This window comes from Chinchilla lanigera, unplaced genomic scaffold (assembly GCF_000276665.1).
Source record: "Chinchilla lanigera isolate Chin_1 unplaced genomic scaffold, ChiLan1.0 scaffold00062, whole genome shotgun sequence".
NCBI classification, from domain to species: Eukaryota; Metazoa; Chordata; class Mammalia; order Rodentia; family Chinchillidae; genus Chinchilla; species Chinchilla lanigera.
In genome coordinates this window covers 545,215-552,518 of record NW_004955463.1, presented here as the reverse complement: position 1 = coordinate 552,518, position 7,304 = coordinate 545,215, and positions in this window count along the sequence as shown.

Here is a 7,304-nt window from a genome sequence, read left to right as displayed (position 1 = left end):
TAATAATAAATCAAATAATAAATCTTTCTTTGTTGCAGCTACTCAGTTTGAAGTGTTTCATCAAGAAATAACAACAGAAACACCATCCCTCCCTCTCTTTATTGACTGTCCTAACTGAGGCTCACCAAGTTTCTTCTGGATTTGGAAATAACAAGAAATAACTCCTATATTTTTACTTCCAACTAATTCTATAACTTCCATCTGTATTGTGTTTGTATATAATCATATCATTTTCATATTTAGAAACTTTATTAAGCTCATTACTGTGAAGAAGAGTCTTTAGTGTTCTCTTTTCTTTGGGTTTTTTTTTTGTTTTGTTTTGTTTTTTTGTACCAGGAATTGAACTCATGGCCTTGTACTTGCCAGGCAGGCGCTGTGCCACTGAGCTACCTATCTGGCCCATCTTTAGTGTTCTCTACACAGCTTACTTTTCCAGGCTCATTATTATCACATCAACCATCCTGTGTTCCTGCAGAGGCTGGCATATTTTATTACAGTTTATCATCTATTTTCACAAGACTTATGTACTTATGCATTTGTCTTTGTCATTTTTCTCATCGCTGAGATACAATACCTAACAGCCACAACCTAAAGGAAGAGAGGTTTTTCAGTCTGAGGTTGGCTGGCTGCACACAGCCAGTCTGAGGTTTTTCAGTCTGAGGTTGGCTCACATTTTCAGTCTGAGGTTGGCTGGCTGCAAGACAGGAATGGCATGGTGGAAGAGGAAAGTGGCTCACAGCGTGGTGGCCAGGAAGCAGGGAGAGAAGGGTGGAACCAAGACAGCAGGCACAGTATACCCTTCAAGGCCATACCCTCACCAGCCCAGCTCTTCTGACTACGCCCCACTTCCTAACAGCTAATGATTTAATCATTTAATCCCTGCCCCCATGATTTAATCACCTTCTAAAAGCTCCACCCATGAGTGCATGAGGCCCTGCAGGGAACATTATTTCAACTTCTACAGCATTTATTCCACCACCTGAAAACAAATTGTTGGTGACCACAGTATCTAAAGCGCTACGGACATTCAATTACTGCTTGTTTTATGACTGTTTACAACGACCAGGAAACTTGGTTTTGCATTGTTCTATTTGAGTTTTAGTCTTGAAAGTGCGCCTCTATGCTCATTTTACAGATAAAGAAACAGGCTCAAAAAAGTTATGAACCTAGATCAAGTTTTAAAGGCTAGAGGCTTAAATAGAAGTGTGATCATTTGGTTCCTGATAGAGTAGGCTTTGCTCTTATTATTTAATCTCTGTTTCTCAAAACACTACATATTTGCATATTTTCCAAAAGAAAATTTAAATATTCTACCAAAAATCAGGCTTTTGTCAGTGCTATATAATTCTGCATATTTTTTTTATTTGATTTCATGTGTACAATGAATCCCTTTCCTTTAGTCAAATATAAAATTGCATGATAAGAAAATTGATAAATTATAATTTTTTTTAGGCACAGGGTCTCACTTTGTAGTTCAGGCCAGCCTTAAACCAACTGTTAGCTCAGGATGGGTTCAAACTCACAGGGAACCTCCTGCTTCAGCCTCCGAGTACTAGAATTATAGGTGTGTACCTCCACACTAGCAATAATATCCCTTATTTTGATCAACCCTTAAATAGCCCAATGCCCTCCTGAAGTATTTTTTAACAAGTTTGTCATTACAGTAGGGTTGGCATAGTAAAATCAACACAGTTAATCTTCATGTGTAATAGTTGGCTAAAAGCCAGTGGAATCAAAAGGCAAGTCTGAGCAAGGAAGAAAACAGGCAAGTGTGGACGAGCACAGCAGTAAAACACCCCTTCAATAGTAGAATACACAGCATGTCCTATTTCACAGAGAATGAACAGATTTTGATGGATTGAGTAAGTCACCAATGACTTCTCCCATTTACTTATTACCATGGTCATTTTAATTTATTTTTCCAACTCTTGATTAACTTGTCTAAAAATAGAGTAGTTAGCTATGTCTCACAATATTTTTGGGGGGATTAGCTGAAATAGACATAGATCATGTTGTGCAAAGTTGAGATATAGCAAAAAAGCAATAAATAGTAATAATTACAATTATTGTTATGTTAGATAGTAAAAGCATTTTCAGGATAAACAGAGCAATTGCCTATAATCAGTACTAGAGGGCTGAGATAGTATCTCTAATTTGAAAGTGTTCTGTTAACTCCTTTATTAGAATGTAAGTATTATCCTAAGAGTGGGAGGAAGATATTGGGAACATTATGTGAAATCCCCATGCCAAAAAAGATCACAGGGCAAAATGAATGAGACTGCTATGGCCGATCTAACAAGATCAGTTCACACCCTACAGTGTGCCCCATAGTTTTCTGTACTCCTGATTTTTCACTTTCCACCTCCCTTTCACTCTTCAACCCATGCCAGGCTGACATCCCTACACTTTTTCATAACATGACAACTGATTCCCATATTGACAATTTTAGTCAACATGCCCTTCAGTCATCTTATTTGATCACCCAATAACACACAGTTCATAATGTACTCCTTCTAGAGATGTTTTTTCTTGGACCATGTGATGCAGAATGTTGGTAGCTTTCTTTTTAACTAGTATTCTCCTGCTTCTCTCTAAATGACTGTTCCTCTTCCATTTGACCTATTAAAACTCAGAACTTGTATTTTTTTATTCTTATCATCTCTATGCAAATAATTTCAAAATGATATCTCCAGCTCACATTTCCAGAACTCTGTGTTCAATTCTTTTCTTGAACTGTCCACTAGCATCACAAAATTAATATTTCTAAGACTGAACTTCTTATTTTCTCTGAAAACTTTTTCTCCAATCTCAAATTATTTCAGTCAATCATACAATCACACAGCCATACGTATACTCATTTGTGTAAGGCAAAAATCAAAATGCACCTTAACAGATCCTTTCTAATCCCCACCTTTCGTGTATTAGTAAGTTCTACTGACTCTACATTCAAAATACTCTGAATTTATTTATTATTCTCTAGTTTCACAATCAACATCATTAACCAAACTTTTCCTAGTCTATCACCCATGCTAATGTGATTGTCTCCTAATGCTATTTTCTTTTGCTCTTATCCCAATTCCATCCAGTGTTTATATTAAATTCAGTATGGCCTTTTAAAGCTATAGTGGAAACGGTTTCACTCTCCAGTTTAAAATCTTTCTATGATCATCTAGTGCATTTAAAAAATAGTCAGACAACTCAGCACGGCCCACAAGGGCTGGCATGATGTGGCCCTTCCATGTCACCAAGTCCATCTCATCTCATGCTATATCATTTGCCCTCACTACGTACTCCAGCCATCCTGGCCTTTTATTTTAAATGTTTTTTTAACACATCGTGTTCTCTCCCCAATGACCTTTTACATGATGTTACCTTGATTGCTATCTACCTAGGTCCTGGGTTTCCCTACAATACGAACTGCACTGATTCTTTTTCTAACTCCTTCAAGCTTCAGAAAGGCCTTTTATGATTGTCTTACCTAAAAGAATTGCCTCTGTGTCTTTCTTATAGCACCTTGTTTTTTTCTTGATAATACTCATCACAATCTCTAATTGCAAAATTTAATTTAATAATCAATGTGTAATTGTTAAACTTTATTTCATTTTTTTGTTGCATGATTAAAACTAGATATAATTTAAAGTATTTGTTATATATATATATTCTTTACTAAGTATAAAAATATTCCCTTTGGAGGTACTACAATACAAGCATGTGTTTGTGTATGTGCATACACACACACACACACACACACACACACGGATGCAGAAGTTTCTGTATGACTTTAGGAATTAATTTAACTCTAAAATTTGTACATCTAACCAAGTATTACAACCTGACATTTTAATCCAACAAAGTTCAGTCCTTGCAAAGCTATTTTATTTTTGTAAACACATTTGATTTCAGAAAAGAAAATGTAAACTCAGTTATATTCACCTTCAAATTTCACTGTCAATAATGAATGATAACTCTCTAATTCAACTAACCAAGTATATTTCAGCTATTATATTCCAATAAAATACTTGTACATCTTTATGGGCTTCTGGGTTCTCCTGGGTTTTAATTCATTAGAATGTATCAATTGACCTATGTCAATTATTTTCAGAGAAATTATATTAGTAACATTTTGTCTTTAACATTTCAAATAGGAAATCCCCATTAGTGTAATAAATAATAAATTTGGCAGAGAATTGGCAAGCCATCTTAATCAGAAAACTTCCTGGCTGACAATCACACAAAATTGAGACCACAAAGCATATCTTAAATGTTTCGGCACTTGGATTTTCCTAAATACTTCTTTTAAGTTCTTTCTGAACAACTTGCAAAAAGATCAAAACATGTTAATTTCCCCATTGCTGGCCAAAATCATAAAAGAGCATTATAAAAGCTTATGGATACATTTACTAACCTATAAGCAACAAAATATTTTATGCCTTCACTGAAAAGAGTCAATAAGATAAAAGATTTTCTTGGTTGTGAAATGAAGAGATTGAACTAGATATAAAGAAGAGGTGTTCGAGCTCTAAAAATTCTAGTGTTTTTGCTCTTGGAATAAATTAATAGTACATATTTTCTTCTGACACAGAAAAATGTTATTTACATATTTCACCATATCCATTTTTTTACTTTATTAATATACAGTTACTAAATATTATAAGTTACTAATGCCGTAACATATGTGAGCCTCTCTGAGAAGTAAAGTTACAAAAAAACTCATCCATTCCCTTTTCCTCTTTAATTTTAATTTTTATTAATGCATGTTTGCAAAACATAATGATTACTGTTGTTACGGGAGTTAATATGCATGCATAACACATCTTAGTTACTTTTTCTTCCCCTGCTCCTCACTCCCTCCATGTTCCTTCCGTCTCTTGGTCCCAACACTTGGTCCCTGTCCAGCCAATTTGAAAGACATTCTGCCACCCTTCTATTCTCTCCTGTATTTCCATTTCCACTGCAACTTTATTAAACATAAACCTGCATGCTACCTCTGGGTGTCCATTATGAATATAACCATTTCTCTTCTATTGGGGCAACAGCAAATATCCTCCAGGAACAACAGAATAAATACAACACTTCCTAGAATTCATTTCAAGTGTCTTTTTAGATATCTCAGCTACAGCTTATGCCCTATAAAGTCATTTTGCTCAGATCCTTATTTATAACCCTTTGAAATAGTGCTCAAAAGCTGCAGTGTTAAAATAAAACCAAATAAGGCAGTTGCCAAGCAAATGATTCTGGGACTATCTATAGTCAGGCCTAGATTGTATGCTGCTATGTCAGCCATTGGATTCTCTCAAATTGCAGATATCAGTGATAGGAAAAGATGTCATGGGGAATTTATGGGAAGCCCAAGTGGGAAAATCCTAGCACAGGCCCTGGAGTACTGGAGCAAAGTCACACAATTTGCAGTGGAAAATATATGCCTTTCAAAATGCAACTCAAGCCAGGCATGGTGGCACAAACCTGTAATCTCAGCATTTGGGAGGCTGAGGCCGGAGAATTACTTTGACTTTGAGGCCAGCCTGGGCTACAAAATGAGTTCAAGTCCAGCCTGAACTGCATAGCGAGACACAGTCACAAAAAAAGAAACTCTTGGCATGTTACTGAGCCAAGGTACAAATTGCCAGCCAGACTATAGGACGCCAAGTGACCATGTGGCTAGAAGTTCCCATCTTGAACTGAATCCTGCCATATCTACCAGCTCAGACAGCTGAGACCGCACTTCATCACTGCTGCAACAATACTTCTCCCTTGGCTCACTCCATGGCCCAGAAGGGAGACCCCAAAGCACCAGTTTATGCAATGTGTAAATGCCCAACCCCGACTTATAGATTACTTAGCTTATTATGTGGGTATAAGCCACTATAACCTGATTCAGGGGAACCCTCCCAATTGGCAGAATTATAGATTACTCAGTTTATTATGTGGGTACAAGCCACTATAACCTGATTCAGGGGAACTCTCCCAATTGACAGAATTTTTGACATTCCATCTGATTACCCAGCTCATGATAAAAGAGATTAGACCATATAAGGACACAAAGGTAATGACAAATTGTCTAGTTAGCTGATCAAAGTTTTAGAGGAAAAAATATTGAAAGATTAGAGACATTTGGCACAAAGGAATACACAGTATATGGATAAATGGGAGTGGGCATAAAGTATATAAATTTTTATATTAAAAGTTCATGTTGGACTGGGTGTGGTGGTACCTGTACTCTCAGAACTCTGGGAGGCTGAGTCAAGAAGCTCTCAAGTTTAAGCCCAGACTGGGCAACTCAGTAAGACTGTGCTTCTCAAAATAAAAAAGGATTAGGGATATAGCACAGTGCAAAGGCCCTACATTCCACCTCCAATATAATAAAAACAAAAAAGTTAACACTGATCCAAAGCTACCACCATGGAGAAGACACTAAGTAACCAGTAGGTAAAATGGCTCAGTCAGGGTCAGCCAGTCTCTGTCTTTGGCCAGTCAGGAAAGAGTGCACAGAGGAAAAGGTGGTCATGAGTAGCAATAAAAGTTAGACATTGGCCCAGCAGTATTGACTCCACTTTTTATGAGGAATCTGGCTGCTGCTGGCTCTGAATGACTCATCTGCTCAACCAGTGCTGAGTCCGTGTTAAGACACCACTTCTCAAGGAGATTACCTGGCCATGAAGCACTTCTACTCAGAAAAGGCATGTGAGTGTTTCTGATAAGCATAGACTCTCTGGGTCTGAATTTCCCTTTCCTGACCATAGAGTTTCAGCTAACATCATGATCCAAGATGCACAAAACACACACGATCCAAGAAACACAATGTATGTGTGCAGGACCCCACATCAGCATAGTTGTGGAAGTAGACACATGATGAAATGATGTACACTCATATGTTCTGCACCATCCCTAAGCTACCATCCTGATACAGTGCAGCTACAAGTTCAGAAGGCATTAGTGAAGCACCAATTATGAGGTAATGCTTTTCAGGAATGGGTCAAATATTCCAGAATGCAACATATACCATGATTCAAAAATTTCTAGATTGTATTGTGTCCCCAAAAAGTAACTCTGGGGATATAGCTCAGTGGCACAGTGCCTGCCTGGCAAGCATGAGGTCATGAGTTTGATTCCTAGTATCAAAAAGAAGAAGAGGAAGAGGAAGAGGAAGAGGAAGAGGAAGAGGAAGAAGAAGAAGAAGAAGAAGAAGAAGAGGAAGAGGAAGAGGAAGAGGAAGAGGAAGAAGAAGAAGAAGAAGAAGAAGAAGAAGAAGAAGAAGAAGAAGAAGAAGAAGAAGAAGAAGAAGAAGAAGAAGAAGAAGAAGAAGG